Genomic DNA, 19,394 nt, shown 5'->3' on the forward strand with positions numbered 1-19,394 from the left:
GTAGGAGGATGAACAGGAAGATGGACAGAAGAGTTGAATGTGAGATATACAGGGTGTCCCAAAAATGTAGACACATTTTGAATAACAATTAATTCCAATGGGTTAAATCTGAAAAGAAAGAAACATCAATTGAGCTATCAGCTGTTTAAGTGTGTATACATTTTTGGGAGGACACCCTATATATTGCAAGGAGATACACAGGACTTGCTATGAGCTAGAAATGAGGACTAGAAAAGCACTAAAATGCTTCCTGGTGTTTCCTTGAGCAATCAAGAGGATTGAGGTTGCTTTACTGAGTTGAGGAGACTGAAGGAGGAACACAGTTTTGAGGGGAAGATTAAGAGTTCTACTTGAAATGCCAATAAGACATCCAAATGGAGATGTCAAGATACAAGTCTGGAGCTCAGAATGGAGGTTTGGGTTGAAATTTTGAACTTGAGTGTTTTCAGGATATAAATGGTATTGAAAATTAAAGGGCTGTGTAAGTAACCTAAGGAGAGAGGGGAACGTTCTCAAAGGGCTCTGAGCAAGGTCAACATTTTGGGATTAGACAGAGAAAAGAGAACCTTTGGAGGAAATTTAGGAGTGACTGCAAGGGTGGGAAAACATGGCTTCAGAAAAACCAGAATAAATTTTGAAGAAAGTTGTGATAACTGTCTCAACAAGTGGCTGTTTCATTTGATAAGATGAATGTTACCTACAACTTGATGGAAATATCTAAAGCTAGGCGTTAAATTCACTATTCTTTTCCCATTCACATCATTGATTCATGCATTAAGTCCAAGTCTATTTTTAAAATATTTGACAAACGTATTTAATAAGCTCCAGTCAAATTATGGCTTCATTTGAACCATATTTTAAAAATGTCCTATATATTTAAAAATATTAAGTTAAAAAAGTAGGATATAAAATAAAATGTGAAGAACACAAACTCACAAGTGTGTTTATACACATCCACAGAGGAAAACAAGACAGGAAGGAAATACATTTAACTGCAATAATTATCTCTGGGCAGTGTGACATTGGGTGATTTTTGCTTTCAAGCTTGTGCTTCTCAGAGTTTCTAAATTTTGTGTTATAGGTAAGAAAAGGAATATCCTCCAATGAAGGTACTATTACTATGTTTATAAAGACATTTTGAGGGATAACAAAGGCATGTTTGGGATTTGTTCATCTTTTTATCCCCTGTGATTTATTCTGGGCTTAGATCATCTGCTTTTCTAGGATGACATTTAGGGCAGGTCTATGCCCCTTCTGATGACTCCAAGAATAAAAGGTCTTCTGCTCATTTCTAGTCTCAGATCATTCAAAATGGTCTCATGCAGGGATTTGGTTTGTCTAGTCCATTTAAAGCAAAAACTTTAAGGATACTGGGGGTGGGGGGAGCCATCTCCCCCTCCCTGCCACTGCCACAGCTGGCCTGGCACAAGCTGGCCACCAGCCGTGGGAAGGGCTGGGGGCCTCGTTCTCTTTTCTGCCTGCCTGCTGCAGGGAGCAGGAAAGGTCTTACTTGAAGGGTACAGTTAAGATGTCTCAGGCACTCCACGTGTATCCACCGCTTTCTCTGTGGGATGATGTCACAGAGCAGCAGCTGTCCCTACAGGCGGCAGCTGTGTCCTCACCCTTTGGGAGAACACATCCCTGGCTGGTAGTTCCTCAGAGATGAGTACATATCAGCTAATCTCCATCTCTGTGCCCTCAACTGGTCACAGGTCATTATCCTGAAATTCTGGGAATCAGCAAGCAGTACCCAACCCCAAACTCCCCCTGACCTTGCTCTGATGGTGATCAGAGCAGCTGACAGACAATTCTCTCGTTCTTCCAATTTCCCAGAAAATACTACTGTCTATTGCACACACCCTCCCCCCCCCCACAGGCTCCAGTGAACATATATCACACTTGGGAAAGAGGTCTCACCGAAGTCCTCTTTCTAGGCTGGACATGATGGACAGACCCTCTCTCCACACTCCACCCTACGGGCATTACTCCTGACATATCTACTCTCCAACATTCCTTTTCAGTCTTCATATCTCACAACCCAGCTCCTGCATAGACTCGAGGTGATCACTAAACTGGACTTAGATCACTTCCTTCCCCAAATTCAGGCTGGCACCTGACCTTGCAATGTGATTAACATTCTTCCAGCTTTTCAGTTTATACTGTCCTAGACTGATTCACAGGTCCTGCTCAGAACACGGGGTTTTGGTTAGCTGCTCACTGTGCTCCATTCCACCTGCCACATGACTCATCATTTCAGGCTTTTTTTAAAAAATACTACCTCCCAGCGTAAAAACCACTGATTTTTGGACTTTCTGTAGAAATGATTCTAGTAAATTCCTTGCTTGCTCTTCAAGATTTTCTACAATCTCATTCCTGCTAGTGCTAATTGTAATAAATAAATCACCAAATGCTAACTTCTGTAAAAAGTACACCCGTGAACACATTTATTTCTTAATCAGGAACAGCCCACTGCGGGGGTCCCTGATTGGAGTGCTTTTCTCTGTTGGGTGGTGTCCTGCATGTTTGTGGGGGTATCCCCTAGGGCCGTGGTCGGCAAACTGAGGCTCTTTGGCCCCTTGAGTGTGGCTCTTCCACAAAATACCACGGCCTGGGCGAGTCTATTTTGAAGAAGTGGCGTTAGAAGAAGTTTAAGTTTAAAAAATTTGGCTCTCAAAAGAAATTTCAATCATTGTACTGTTGATATTTGGCTCTGTTGACTAATGAGTTTGCCGACCACTGCCCTAGGGTCTCAAAGTCCTCCAAAGTGCAGCTGCTGATAGGAGAAGCATTAATGGCGAAGGACGCCACTTCCCACTTCTTGCTCCCCATACAAGGAGTCACAATGCAGGATATTCCTCCAGATCTGCTCCGCAACCCTCTCCACGCTGCTCTGGGTCCCGGGACACTCCCTGCTGTGCAGCCACTGTACATTAAAGGGCTTCCCAACTCTGGCCTCCAGGTGGGTTTGGCCAATGGGAACCTCCACAGCAGGATTAAAGGGAGGTTTGAGGGTGACATCAGGTGTTTACTCCTTTCCTTCTCTTCCAGTGCGTTTGACTCAGACCGGTGTGTCCTTCTGAATGTTACAGCTCCTTTCTTGTGAGCCTCTCCAGATAACTCCTATTTGGGTTCTAGAAACTGTACCATTCTCTTACCTCTCAGGCCAACATTTTGACTCAAGATACTGAACTATCACTTGTAGTTTCCTTATACTTCTCCCACATCTTTGCAAACAGTGCCTTTTAAAAACTCTTTTCAGACCCCCCAGTTTTAGTGTGTCATCCATTTACTGTCCAGACCCTCTAGATCAGGGGTCCTCAAACTTTTTAAACAGGGGGCCAGTTCACTGTCCCTCAGACCGTTGGAGGGCCGGACTATAGTTTAAAAAAAAAAACTATGAACAAATTCCTATGCACACTGCACATATCTTATTTTGAAGTAAAAAACAAAACGGCAAAAACACCTGCGTGTGGCCTGCGGGCCATATTTTGAGGACGCCTGCTCTAGATAAAGACCCACTCACAGCTCACTAGCAAGGATGAGCCACACGGCCTCACCAACATGCTAGGAAGGCTGGCTTCACAGCTTTGTTATGGAAGAGGGGCCACAAATTCTGGTGGGAAGTATTGTGTTGGCCATACCACAGATCCTATCGCCTCTACACAAACTCAGAACTTCAGCAGAACCATCCCGTTTACACTTGCCTCATGATTCCTGGCCTGCACATGCTGGTCTCCATGCTTTCAATGTTGTCCTTCTCCATTCTATTTGGTCTCCTACTTACTGTCCTGGGTCCAGTTTTACCACTGTTCTCTCCAGGCACTGTTCACATGGAAGCTAGACAAGATTACCCCCTTCTCCCAGTAAGAGTGATTTCGTAAATGACTTTGGGGTGTTCTGTTACTTTTATGGCTGGCAACTACTTTTCTAATACAATTTCTTCAGCTATTTACATTTTCAAAAATTAAGAATACTTCAGTACCATTATAATGATGTCCTCCCCTGTGCCTGCATGGACCACCTATGGTGAAATTGTCCCCAAACAAGGTCATTCTGACCCACTAGATACTAACCAACCTTGGAAGAAGCCCAAGACAGATCCACTTTATATTTAATTTTCCTTATTACTAAGGAGCCTTTTAAACAAGATCCCACTGTATCCACTTATTTGAAAGAAGATTTGATTCTCTAAGTGTGATAGAAAAAGGCAGAACAAAGAAAAGGTGATTCATGGTTTCTTTTAAATCATCTCCACCTACTTATATGATTGGGGGCGAAGCACACCCTCTCACTGAAATGGAAAAACATATTAAGCAAACACTTCTCATTAACAGGAAAATACTGTAGTCAAGTATTCAGCAGTGGAAAATTATGCACACTTAATTGCCCTTAAAAGAGATATGCCATCAACTGCAAATGAAGTTTTTGATTTAAGATAGAACAGGATTACAAGTGCTATTATATTAGCCTTCTAGAAATATTACCGTGTAGGCTGAGACATTCCTCCTAAATGTGACATAGTATAATATCCTTAATACTATTCCTACACACTAGGGACAAGGTTTCATTTGTTTGTATATTCAAATAAAAATAGTATTTATTTGATACAAATACAAATTTAAATTCAACAGATAAAAATAAGGATTGAGTTTTCATCCTTCTAGAATCATAAAACAAATTTCACATAGTCTTAGAGTATTGCATTTGCTTGCAAGGGAGTTTTCAATTTCAAATAATATGTCAATGCTAAGCACTGTTTTGGAGGAATAACAAAATGCTATGGCAGATGTTGCTAGTTGTCCTCAGTATCTATTCACCCATTTTATTTAGCAGTTGTTTTCAATGAGGGTTGGTTTTGTCTGGCAATATCTGGAGACAATTTTGATTGTCCCAACTAGGCAATGCTGCTGACATCTATTGAATACAGGCCAGGGATGTTTACATCCCACAGTATACCCTTTACCCCCACTCCCCACTCCCCAACTCCCGCCAACAAAGAATTATCCAGCCCCAAATATCAGTAAGGCCAATATTGAGAAATCCTGTTGTACAGTAATAGAAATTTTAGTAGGGTATTTTGCAGGGTTCTCTTGCAGCTAGGTGTAGTCGCATGAGTAATTTCTGACCACTGAGATGTGACAGGAAATGATGTGTCCAACTCCAAGGTCAGACCCCTAACTTCCTGTTCTCTGCAGATGTGAGGGGTGAAAATGAAGCAGCCATCCTTGATCATGTTTGGAAACTGTGCATTGTGACGACAGAAAAACAAGAGAGAAACCTGGGCCCCTGGTGACTCTGCAGAGGAAGTAAATTACCTCTGCACCGTTACATGAGGGAAAAACAAGCTTCAACTTTGCTTAAGCCACAATCATCCTGGTTCTTGCTTCAACACATGAGTGAACCTATATTTCAAGTGCATATAACCTATGAACTTAAACCAAATGCTCTTTATCTGAAAAGTGATGCAGGTTCAAAACTACCTCAAAATGAAAGAGAAATGTCTGCACAGCTAGCCTTGCTTAATTTAAAAAATTGAGCATGTGGTTATTGAGAAAATGTTACGTAACTCTTAACTATTAAAAAGTAAAACACAAATGCACCCTTCTCAATCTTGCTTTTTAGGGTTAACTAGTGTCACTTGTTTGGTGTGTGTTCTTCTAGACTTTTTTCTCTATCCATTGAAAATGTATATACATGTCTGTACATTAAAAATTGGACTCTACTACAAATGCTAGATTGCAGTTTACTTTTTTTCACACAATATCCTTCCATGTCCATGTATACAGATAGCCATTATTTTAATGGTTATACAGATGTTCATAGTTGTATATGTTCATGGTTGTATATGTTTTAATGATTCTCTTATTGGAAGGAATTAAGGTTCTTATTCTTTCGCTGTTTTTAATAGCAAATAATGCTGTAATGAGTGTCCTTGCTCATATATCCTTACACACTTATTTCTGATGTATTTCTGCGGCACAGATTCCTAGAAAAAGAATTGCTGAGTTTAAGATATGCACTTTATGCTTTGATAAGGATGGCCAAAATGCCTTCTAAAAGAGATTTCATCGATTTATATACTCATTGACAGAGTAGAAGAATGCATTTGTCATCAAACACTCACCAACACCATTAACTTTTCCTAAACTTGCTCTTTTAGTTCTTATTTTCCTGATCACTAGAGAAGGCTCTCTTCTTTGTGTGTTCATTGTATTATTTGCCTTAAACTTAATAATTTTCTTCTTTTATGGCCACACCCTAATAACCATGCTTGATTATTTTATACCAATAAAGTTAAACTGCATTTACAAAATAATCCCTGTGGAAAATTTAAAACAATTGGACTCCATATTGACCCAGTGGAATTTTTATTTGTTAAAATTGTAAGCTCTCAGGGGGCAGAAACTGTATCTATTTTATCATCTACACTAATAAAAGAGAAAGATGCAAATTGACCGTACCTTCATGACGCCCACCAGCCAATGAGGAGTGAGTATGCAAATTAACCCAACAAAGATGGAAGGTTAATTTGCATACATAGGCACTGAGCAGCCGGGGGCAGCGTGGGAAGGCAGAAAGGCGGCTCCAGCGGGAGCAAAGGCAGTGCCGGCAGCCAGGGGAAGGAAGGCCCATTCTTGCATGAATCTTCATGCATCGGGCCTCTAGTCTACCCAATGAAGTTCTTCTTTACTCCGCTTTACTGTAACAAAAATATGCACTTCTCTAGATAGTTTTTAAATTTGAAATAGTACTTTAGAATACTTTACACCCATATCACAGTAGAAACTGTTTTTCAAGCTGGCTGGCGTGGCTCAATGCTTGAGAGTCAACCTATGAATCAGGAGGTCATGGTTCAATTCCTGGTCAGGGCACATGCCCAGGATGCAGGCTCGATCCCCAGTAGGGGGCATACAGAAGGTAGCTGATCAATGATTCTCTCTCATCATTGATGTTTCTCTCTCTCTCCCTTCCCCTTCTTTTCTGAAATCAATAAAAAATATATTTTTAAAATTGTTTTTCAATAACAAATAAGAAATGAACTCCTTAGTTGGTTCATTGGGACAGGGGACTTCTGGAGAAACACAATTCTGGTGGTGTGATGGGGGTTGAGAAACACACCTTGGCAGAGAGAGATACAGAGAAGCTGTACAAGGGCCTGCCTACCCATCCCTTTACAGTCTTACACTATAGGGTTGGAAAGGACTCTACAGACCCTGGAGAAGCAATCGGGTATCTTTAGTGGGGACTTTTCATATTAGGGTAGGGTTTTCTGGCCATACCTCTGCTTCATCCCCTTTTTAGGAGAAATGAATGTTGCACATTGAGACCTTGTCACCATTCTACTAGCTGGCTGGCATTTTCTGGGTCCTCATTGTGATCCAGGGATTGAACTAAGTACTTTAGAGGTGCTTTCTCCTTTATATGCATTTACCTTCACAATAACTATACAAGGAAGGAAAAATATTACCCTGATTTACCTAAGATGAAACAGATTCAGAAAGACAAAGAAGCTTTTTCAAGGCCACACAGTGAGGAAGTGACAAAGCTGGCCCTTAAACACAGATCTGTTAACCCCAAGTGCATGCTCATAACCATTACATCCAACATAGAAACACAGAGATATCAGCTTTGCCCACTGTGCATTTCAATGCAGCACAGGTCCAGGTAAATTCCATGGCTACTGCGACTACTTGTTTCTTGGTATGTGGGCCTATTTCTAGGTAACACCGAGCCAGCTTCTATTATTTTTTCTTCTGCATTCTCCATTAACCAGCACGTACATGGTTAACTCTACTTGCCCAGAGGTGTGGAGGTGGGTTAGGGCCAAAGCCAAGCCTCACTCCTACGGAGTTCCCAGGAGACATTTTCACAGAACTCTGCCAGCTCAGGTACATGGAGTCATGGGCACAGGTTTGAAATGCAAACTAGATGGGGCCCAAGTGATCAGGTTTCACTGCAAGGTTGGTATTTAGGAACATTCAGAAAAGAAATTAGGATCTAGGCTCGTCTGTCAGCTTTACATAGGACAGGTATAGGACAACCAACCAACTCCTCTCCCCCAAAAGTAACCCTTCACAATCTCCACTCTCTCTTCATCCTTTTTGGCTTTATATTATCTCCACCTATCTTGAGAGGGTACTAACCCATAGCCCTGCCCTACATGTCTTGCCACCCCCTCCCCAAGCTCTTGGTGAATATGAACACACACACACACACACACACACACACACACACACACACACACAGTTTTTGTTTCTGGTTTAGGAATGGGAGGGGATAATGACAACTCTTTCAGGGAGGCTCAGACCTGCAAGGCAACGTAATATACTTCTGGAAATACCAGTGACATACAAGATCTTGTTGTTATTTATATCTTTTACCACCTCCCCCAAGAGACCCCCAACCTTTCCTTTTCATTTCACCAACTGACCTCTTTAGGTTTTAAAAGGAAACTGTGTTTAGGGAAGGAGGGAAACAGCCAGTGCTCAGGCTCTGCTATGTTGACAGGGCCATCACTATTTCATAGTTCATTCAGTCTCTGACTCCATAAAACAGAAGGGCTTATTGTTGTTCATTTACCCAAATAAAGAGAACAAACACACAAGTGACGCTAACTACTGGGCGGCAGTCACTGGTTATTTTTTCCAATTGTGCCTTGATTTGCATTATACGTAACTTATTTTTATAACTAAGTTTCGTGATCTGTAAAAATTAGATAAAATGAGGAAAATTATAAATAGTATAGAAGTAGGCCCAAAAGAACTAAAAATTTTTTGCTTCTTCTTTCAAATCTCTCCCAGCTTAATATTTTCCCTTAATTTACTAGTATAACATATTATATATATTTATTTCTATAACATAATCATGATATATTTTATATATATATCATATATATTAGTAATACTCTTGAGTAAGAGATATATCTCACTCATATCTATAATCTATAATAATAAAGCATAATATGCTAATTAGACCAGACATCCTTCCGGACGACCTTCCAGACGAAGCCAGGGCTACGAGGGAAGCTTGGGTCCCAGGTGGTGCCAGTGGGAAGCCGGTGGCAGCAGCCAGGGGAAGGAAGGCCTACTCTTGCACAAATTTTGTGCATTGGGCCTCTAGTATATCATAATATATACAACATATACCATATGTATATGTCATAGGAATAAACAACATTTATAGAATAGAAAGACAAGAGAAGGAAGAAAGAGGAAGGGTTCTGATTGCCAAATGAGATAGAATCATTCATAAAACAAAACTAAAAATTTTATAAACTAAAAATAAAGTGATTTTCATAGATTGACAATGAAAAGCATTATTTGCTAGTGATGTGCTGCTTTCCAAACTTCAATCACTTTTCCATATGCAAGCCCTAAACATTCCTTATAGAATAAAAGCAACAGATGTGAGGTTTAAGAAATGATGGATATTGATAAAGGATGAAAAAATGGCTTCTCTTTAAATTCCTATGATTAAGCTTTCTTTTCTGAAAGAATGGGGAGTGAAACATCCCTCTTTTCACAATTAAATTATTTTAAATGATTGTAATGATAATTAACAGTATTATTTCTACCTTCCTGGTAGTTATGGCTATATTTCTGGAAAGCCACAGGAAAACAATGCCAAGAGTTTTAAACAAAAAGATCTGAAATGTTAATGCCAGTAATTTTCTGAAGGGATTTTAAATTTGGAATTTAGGTGTTTCCTGAATACAAAAAGATTGGTTTTAAGCATTTAAAGTCTTAAATGTAATAATTCCATTTTTTATATACATTTATGCACTTATATGTTTATATACAGCAACATGGCCTTAAATTCTGCTGTAATTGTCCTAAGTGCTTATTATGTGCCTGGTCAAATTATCTGCATTATTGATTTCTTATAGTAACATTATTACCTCCATTTTATAGATGATGAAACTGATTCAGAAAGATTGCATATTTGAACAATAAATCTGAGTCGTTTTCACAAAAAGACTATCAAATGGAACTTCCCTAAAAATGTACAGACCGATATATCAGACAGTTCACACATTTTTCAAAAATCCCTATAATCAGGATAAAGCATCAAAGTTGGGGGATAATTTTAAATATTATGTACACATTTAAGTTTGGATTAAGCATTCTTTGCCCATGTAACTTCTATGTTTCAAGATCTAGAACTACCTTGCATCCAAGATGTGATTTTCTCCCTGAACACTTCCAGAACCTTGGAATGCAGTTTCTAAAATCCTGTCTGGAAATCCTGTACATTTGAACAAAAACCCAGCCATTGTAGGTGCTCAGGACTCTCCCATCTGCTGGCAGCTCCCTCATAGCCTTTCAGCTCCCTCACGTCTGATGGACTTTCCTCCCTTATCCTCTGGATCTCTCCTTCATGGCCTTTCAAATCCCTGTGGTTTTCCTGGTCTGAGAGGCTAGGATCACCCCTTCACCAGGAAAGCACTTAGGTCTTTGGAACAGAAGCACTAGCAAAACTGGCTGGATACCCAGGCTGCAAACATGTCAGGATGAAACTGAGTCCCTGGCCAGAGGGTTGCCCGTCACCATGGCACCTGCATCCCTGAGAAGCGCTACGATTGGGCTCTGCCTGCAACTAAGATGCTTCTGCGTGCAACTTCTTACTGTCCCCGGGTCTCTCCAGAGCTGGATGCTGGGGTGGAGGACAGGTGACTAGTCCAGGACACATGACTAGTCCAGGACACAAGTGAAAAGACACTTAAATGGAGGCACCTACCTCTGCCACCAACCTGTTTTTGACCAAAGGTAGAAAAAGGGAAGAAAAAGCATTCATAGACAGTGACTATCGCCCTCATTTCACAAGTGCTCCTCATGTTAATTTGCAAATATGAACAGACATTTGGGATCAGAAATAGCCTACAAATCTGAGTTGGGGGCCCCTTCTGCTACCAGACAGCTGAGAGACTCTGAGGAAGTTATGAGCTATCCCTGGGTCACAGTTTCTTCCTCTGTAAAATGAGCTATCCCTGGGTCACAGTTTCTTCCTCTGTAAAATTTGATTGCCAAATTTCTTCCACATTGAACATTCTACTTTCTAATTTTATTTTTCAGTATGTGCATTTGTCTAAGGTTTAAAATTTAATTCCAACATTTTCTCTCTCTCTCTCTTTTTTTTTTGTTTTGTTAGAGTTACTCTATTAGAAAATTCAACAGCAAGTCACTGCATTTTGCCTACTTTGGATCACAACTCTTAAAGTAAGTAAGACTGATACTGAGAAAGGAGAACAGCGTAGTCATTTCTCCTAAGAAAAGCAGGCGGAAGCAACCTTGCTTCACTCATGTGCAATTTCCAGAAGTGCCAGTTAGAACTTTTCGCTGTTTCTTCCTTTTCTCTTGAACTCAGAGAGAACATTATTAAATGGCTTTTGATGTTGCCTGAGGCTGTAAAAATTGGTGTCAGAGGTACTGACAGATAAACTCCTAGTGCAGGATTCTTCCTACTAGAGGCCAACACCAGACTCTGACACCTTTCTGGAGCACCAGGTGATATGACCGTTCTCAGCAGTTATCCTAGCACTTCTTGACTTGATCCCAACACACCTGTTTTCCAGTGGCCCAGCCTAACATGGACCACTGATGGCCCCGGCTAATGGATGACCTGCTACTGTCACACAAGTGAAAGTGCCTGGCCCATAGTCCATTGCTCAATAGAGGGGTGCTTTCTTCCCCTTTCCCTGGGAACAATTAGAGGAAACTGGTAGGTTTCTGTAGCCCAGACCTCACCACAGCTCTCTCTCCAACTACACTGTCTGCCTTCTAACCACAGTGCCTTACTCAGTGCTCAACTCAGCGTTGGCTAAATGACCAAGTTGATCCTATCAGGTGGGTGAAGACCATCTCAACACTAAGATCCTATGAGGCTATGGATACATCACTTCGGATGTGGGGATTCTCTCTCTTTAGGTCCTGTAGCAGCCAATTTTCAGAATGCCACAAGCAAGCAGTTCTCTTGCCTAGAAATTTGTGTTGCGTTCTCTTACATGCTCCTTGAGTCTGCGGTACAAAGGCCTGGCTGGATCCTGATCTTGTCTTGACCTCTGGTAGACTCCACCTGCCTTCTGACCCACACCCTGGTTCCTCTCTGCCAGGCCCACTTGGGTATGGCCTGTCCCTCTGCATAATCCTTTCACCCCTCTTCCAGCACCAGGATCTGATACATGGCCAGAGGCAGCTACAGAGGATCCATTAGAAACAGCTTGTCTTATGAAATAGGCATAGCTGGTATACTATGTGGCCTGGGGGAAACTTTGACAGTCGGGCTGGGTAAGAGAATAGCTTTATCCAAGAGGAACAGTGTCTCACTGTGAAATGAACAGCCCCACTCTCTTCAATCAACCGCCACCACCCAGGGCCGCTAGACAACAGCGCGGGTGGTCCTGACAGCAAGCACCACAGCTGCTCATCTTACGGGCTTGGGTGGTGGAGAGGTGTCATTTTCATGCCCTCAGTCCTATAAGATGATCATGATTGGAAATACCTGTGCCTCTATCCCATGATTTAATTCGTTAGGAATTTAACCAGTGGGGAAATTCCAAACAATATGGACATTTTCTTTGCGGGAAAAAGCCCAAGCAATAGGGAAATTTTCTTTCAAAGATTCCAAAAGGAACAAGGAAGTACGAATCATTCTCATGATGCTCAGTCCCTGAGTTGGATTACGGAAGGCAGCCTCCTACCCATTCCTCCCTCCCTGGGTCCTCTCTCCTTCCAGCTACCGCTGCTATAGTGGCCTCTGCCAAGGCTGGGCCGTGCTGAGGTTCATCACCTGCCTCAGGCTTCCCCGACTGGGGCTGTTTTTGTAAAGTATGGAAAAGGGTAAGGCATTCCTTAGTTCTTTATATTCTGAATCATCTTCTCTAATTCTGCGCTTGGTTATCCAAACTATATTATGATCCAAGGCAAAACCAAAAACAATACATCTAAATCCTCAACCACAGAGTCCACAGATGTGACGAGGACAGGGAAGCTGATGTTCAATTCTAGTCACTGAGAACAGAGGCCGAGAGAGACTGCACAGGGGCCATCCTGGGCTGTGGGGCAAACTTGTTCCCTTATCCAGCTAGGCTACAGAAACACCCCCACGCCATATACTATCCCAGTTATGATTACTCTACATGCCAAGTAGTTTCTAAATTAATAAACTCTCTTCTAAAGCCAAGTATCAGATAAACCATAAATTCCCTGAGGCTAGGGTTTCTGTGGAATTTTGAACTGGATAATTCTTTGCTGCAGGGACTGTCCGAGTATTGTAGGATGTTGGGCAGCATCGCTGGCCTCTACCCACTAGAGAAGCCTCCGGAGACCACTGGTGGTCCGTGAGGTCCCAAAGGTTGCGACCGCTGCACTAGAGGACATTAGCACCACTTCCTCCAAATGTGACAACCAAAAACGCCTCTATACCCTGCCAAATGCTCCCTGAGGGAGGAGGGCAAAATCAGCCCTGGTGAGGACCACAACTTCATGGAAGTGCAAATCTCTCCAAACCTACACCAAGATCAATCATCCTTCTCTCACAGGTGAATGCTCCGCATTGATGCTTGTTTTCCTGTCTGCTCACATGCTGTCCATGTCAACGGAATGCCATGTATTTTAGGCTTGTCAAGAACAATGTCTTAACCTTTCACAGTTGTTGTAACTCACATTTTGTTTCAAACCAAGTGCAAAACACAATTACTCAAGTGATTTGCAAACGAAACACCAACAATGGAGATGGGGACAGGAAAGTGCACTCTGTTCACCGGTGTCCTGATCCAGGTCCTTAAACAGGCAGCTGGTGTGTGTGTGCGCGCGTGCCACAACCCTGTCTACCCTGCCACCTTCCACACACACACGCACACATGCTCACAGACGCCGCTGCTCTGTCCCACGGCAGATATGGCACTCTGGTTCTCGAGGGTAGACTGCACAGGAAGTACTAGCCATCTGTGCACGAGAAATGCCCAAGCAGAAATCAGCACGGAGGGCATCGCTGGGGCAGATGGCTCGGTGCGGTCACCCCAGTGCAGCTGTCAAAGCACGGGCAGTGAGAGCGGTGCGCCGAGAAAGGCTGAGGATCCAAGGACTCAGAACTTGAGCTCCAGCTCTGCTTCCTGTACTCAGCACGTCCTTGGACGGGGACTTAAGTAGTATTAGGGTTTCTACTTCTTCACGTGCTACCAGAAGCATTTCCACGCTAACAGTTTAAGGTTCTAAGATTATAATGCAGACAAATGTCAGTTCTACCCACTCCACGATCCTTCTCCTTTCTAAATTAATTATTTCTGCTACTTCCACCTCACGTGATGGTAACTACTCTCAATTCAAGAGAAGCTGCAAAAACACCCAGGATATCATTCACTTACTTTCAAGAAAAAGGACTAATGCTGTCATCAGAGGTGATGACCTTATTCCTATTTTTTTTTTTTTGCCTGAGATGAAATCTCTGTAGCTAACTAATGTTCCGTATTCAAAGAACTATTAAAAAGATCCATCCAAGTTTATCTAAATTGTGTGCTGAGAAATGGAAAATACCAGTCCCATGGTACATATGAAGTCACTGGGATATTTACAGTCTTTGATTCCAACCTAAGGATCACTTGACTCTATACCCCATGTAGAGATTTTCCATATATCATTTCCTTCTTCCGGACATGCTTCATAAACATGACCTGCTTCTGTAAACACTAAAGAAATAGCGACAGCAAACGGTACTGTGGGAGATGCATAATAATGTGGGAAATGAAGGACACTTGACTGCACTATCTCTAGCAGTGAGCTGGATCAAAATTTGATTTTCAAAATTGTGTTCAAATATTGACTACTACATGTGACAGTGGTAGCATGAGCCACATTGGCTTTTCCATCACATGGAATAGCATCAGAAGCCCAGTTTCAGGCTTATACCTGGTATAATGATCTCTGATCTATGAGATTTAGGTCCTGGAGGTGTGTTCATTACACTTATTGATTTGAGGGAGAGAGATCAATAGAAGAGGGAAGGGAAAGAGAGGAGGACAAGGAAATACAGACATGAGACAGTCTCCATACCTCAGGACCTCAATCAATGTCTACTGAGCATCCCAGACAGACTGACAGTATATGCTAAAGGGGTGACATGGTGCTCTAGGTGCACAGAAGAGGACACTGTAAAACTATATAGTGGTAGACAGAACAACGGCCCCCAAACACATCATAATCTACAGAACCTGTGAGTCCTTTCACTATGTTACCTTAGAGAGCAGAATATTACCTTACAAGGTTGCTGATAAAACTAAAGTTGCTAGTCAGCTGAATTTGAGACGACAATCTCCCCAGACTGTCTTGGATTACATGGGTCCTTAAAAGTGCAAAAAGAAGAGGCAAAAGAGAGGGTGGGAGTTGGTGCCAGTTGGGGTAATGGAAATACTGAGGGAAACACTATGTAAAGTATGTGATTATCTAACCACTAAGCTGCACATCTGAAATCAACAGGAAGAGAGAGAGAGAGAGAGAGAGAGAGAGAGAGAGAGAGAGATACAATGTGAGAAAGACTCCACTTGCCATTGTTGGTTTTGAAGACGGAGGAAGAGGCCATGAGCCAAGGAATATAAGTGGTCCCTAGAAATGGAAAGAGGCAAAAAAAAAAAAAAAAAAAAAAGGATTTTCCTCTACAATCTTCTAGAAAGGACTAAAACTCGGTCAACCCCTTGATTTAACCTGGCAAGATGTGTATTGCATGTCTATCTTACTGAATTGTAAGACAGTAAATTTGTGTTGTTTTAAACTCCTAAGATTACCGTAATTTGTCACAGTAGCAATAGGAAACTAATACATATATCAATTTTAAAACACTCTCAATACTTTTCAGTCCTATCTACCTTTTCACTCTGCCTCACTAGCCCCAAAAGGATGAATCTATTTTTAAAAAGGTGTTCTGTTAGGACTTCTCTGGGGTTTGGAGTAAGTTATTTTTATGTCAAGGCCGAAGTCACACTTGCCTGTCAGCACACAAGTTTAAACACACTGAAGTCAGACCAAGGGGACTGATTGTGTGCTGAAAGTCTTTGTTTAAATTGAATGCTTATAAATAATTATTCCCAAGCTACTTCTCACTGCTAATTTACACTGGGCCAAAATGAAGGAGTTCAGGTTGTATCTCTGTGGTCCCGGTGTATGGTACAAATCAGGCCCCAGATGGCTATTTGTTGAATGAATGAGAGTGATGGGTTTGACATGAAAGAGTGCATATTGGCCTTTCGGAGGGGAGATGTTCTCTACAGGGCCTCTTTGGTCTAGAGATGACCAAGGCCAGACCCAACAGGAATGCAGTAGTCTGCCTTCCTCCTCTGCTTCCACAATACGACTTCTACTTCTTAGACTCTGGTTATGGCAGAACGCCCCTAGGCTTAAAGAGCAAGTGTGGGCAGGACACAGTGCCATGCTTTATGAATCTTTATTTTCATGACAGACTTCTGATAATTTTCTGATGTATTCATTTTCCCTGGATCACAGAAAAGAGGGGAAATCTCCACTTTTCCCCATAGAGGATTAACCTTTTTAAACCCATAGGATCATTTTCATTTCTAATCCACAGGGTATTTAAGGAAGGGTGGGACAATATGCAAGATATTATCGCTTTGCACCAAAGGAAAATGAACTCTGACTCTCTGAAAACAGATGAGAAATAAAATGTAACCTTTTTCTCCATCTTTCACCTTCTCTTTTACTTTTGCATAGCATCCTCTAGGTTCTTAATAAAGCAATTACTGCAAGAGATGATCACAGAATAAAAACCACACAAACAAACATTAAAGAAAAACGAGCAAAGTAAAAGACATTTAATTGTCATCTACACCCCAAATTTTACAAATGAAGAAATAGAGCCCTAGTCAGTTTGGCTCAGTGGCTAGTGTCAGCCCATGGACTGAAGGGTCCTGGGTTCGATTCCAGTCAAGGGCACATGCCCAGGTTGCGGGCTGAATCCCTGGTGGGGGGCATGCAGGAGGCAGCCAATCAATGATTCTCATCATTGATGTTTCTATTTCTCTCTCCCTCTCCCCTCCTCTCTGAAATCAATATATATATATATATATATATATATATATATATATATATATATATATGAAATAGAATCCCAAATATAATATGAACTTACATTCAAAAGTAAAGTTGAGGTGAATGAACAAAAAATTTCTGGCAAAAACAAAACAAAAACAAACAAACAAAAAACCCCACAACTCTTTTTTCTTGCCTCAGACAAAATTTCTCAGGAGAAATGATTTCAATAACTTGGCTACCCTAGGCTAGCTTGTGAAAAGCATTAAATCTTAGGGTAATTTCCACAGAGATTACTCTGCTCTGTGGGGGAAAGATGAGCAGGCCTAAAGGAAGACATTCTAAAAATTGTTCCAAAGTATAAGGAAATAATATAATTACCCTGTCTGTCTGGACTGACATCAAATCTAAATTAAATAATATTTTATGAGAAACACAGTTTTACTATTTTCAAGTACTTGGAGTAGCTCAAAAAGCAAACTGTGTTTCCATGGACCGTCTTTCCATAGATTGCTTAAATCAATTATATAAAAAGTCAATATTCAATTCAGATTTTAAAAACTTTTAGTAAAATTAAAGTCAGAAAGAAACTTTCTTAATATGAAAAATAATTATTGAGCTAAGTAGCAACATTATGCTATTGGAAGCACAAGAGAGACACTTCCCAAATGTATTCATCAAGGGATTTTTATTTATGTATCTATTAATAACCTGTATGTGCTGAAAAATGTACTCTGGGAAATAGTACAGGAGCCATTTGTCCTTTAAAATCATGAACAAGAGGTGGGAAGAGATCAACCAAAGAACTTGTATGCATATATGCATTACCCATGGACACAGACAATAGGGTGGTGAAGGCCTGGGCAGGGGATAGGGACGGGCTAGAAGGGGTCAATGGGGGGAAAAAGGGACATATGTAATACTTTCAACAATAAAGATTAAAAAATAAAATAAAATCATGAACAAGACAAAGCTGTCCTTTTATTACAAAGATTCTTTGACATATGTTCTGGAAGATCAAGCTAATAAAATAAGACAAGAAAAACCAAGTACAAAATACTGGTTAGAAGATGAAAAAATATAATTTATAGATTATATAATTGCTACCTACAATATTAAAGAATCAATCATGGACCGAGCGGAATAGTTTAAAAACATCAAATTGTAGTTTACAAAATAAACTCACATGAATCAAGATCTTATACACTCCCAGATAAAAGAATATAATGGGAAATAAAAAGAATCCTATTCATAGTAGGAAAAAAAATCCCAAAGCAATAACAACCCTCACATAAGTTACTCTGGGATATATTTAGCTAAAAATAGATACAAAATCTCTGAAGAAAATAAAAACTCACTGAGGACCATAAAAGCTTACATATATAGACAATTCATTTTTGGAACGGAAGACTCAAAGATGCTAATTCTCCCTATGTTATTAATAAATTTAATATAATTTCAACAAAAATCACAACAGAAATCTTTTTAAGAGGAAGTGACCTTATAATTCTAAAGTTCAATTAGAATATTAAATGTAAAAACATCCCCAGGAAATTTTTGAAAATTAAGAATACTATGGAAAGTCTCATGTTACAACGTTATAATTAAAACAATGTTTTACTAGCATAACATTTAAAAATGAGAGCAAAGACAAAAATTTTAAGGGAAATATTAACAAATTTGGCTTTATAAAAGCTTGGGTCCAAACCCAACAACAATAGGTAAGCAAAATTAAAAGACATTTCAAACCAGTAAAATATTTGCAACAAAAATGCATTGCCCTTAATTATATAAGTAGCTCTTACAAATAAAATAGCAAAGGGTATTATTCATAGATAATTGTCAAAAAAAGATATACAAATGGCCCAACTTACTGGGAATAAAAATGAACACAAATTAAAATGAAAATTAAGGCATTTTCACCTATCCAGCTGGCGAAGATCTTTAAAAAAGAACAGTGCTCAGTGTTAGTGAGGACCTGGGAAAACAGGCGCTCCCCTAAATCAGCTGGAGGGAGTCTAGAGTGAAATAACCTCTAAAAGTAATTCAGTAACGTGCAGACCTTTTAACTTGGTTCCGTGAGGTCATAGGCCAAGTCCTTTTTATTCACTGTTGATTCCCTGCTAACACAAGAATGTGCCCAGGTTTATACTGAGCAAGAATGCATGGCATTCTGGGACCTTGGAAAGCAGAGATCAATGATGCTGGTGGGGATGGGGATGCAGCGGGGATAGGATTGCCGAGGGTGAGTTTGGAAGATTTTATACCCATAAGCAGGAAGGTGCGGATGGCTGTAATGTTTCCTATTCAAGTGTAGATTGTTAGTTTAAATTCTTCCTTCTCTGGGAGGGAGCCTGAAAG

The 19,394-nt window shown here is 40.7% G+C and overlaps 1 protein-coding gene across 4 annotated transcripts in view; it reads right to left on the reverse strand.

Annotated features, from left to right (window-relative positions):
* The window catches only part of PIP5K1B (phosphatidylinositol-4-phosphate 5-kinase type 1 beta), a 291,346-nt gene that overhangs the window by 147,705 nt on the left and 124,247 nt on the right, over nt 1-19,394 (reverse strand). The window lies entirely within an intron of this gene.

The sequence above is a fragment of the Cnephaeus nilssonii genome, assembly GCF_951640355.1.
Source record: "Cnephaeus nilssonii genome assembly, chromosome: 14".
NCBI lineage: Eukaryota > Metazoa > Chordata > Mammalia > Chiroptera > Vespertilionidae > Cnephaeus > Cnephaeus nilssonii.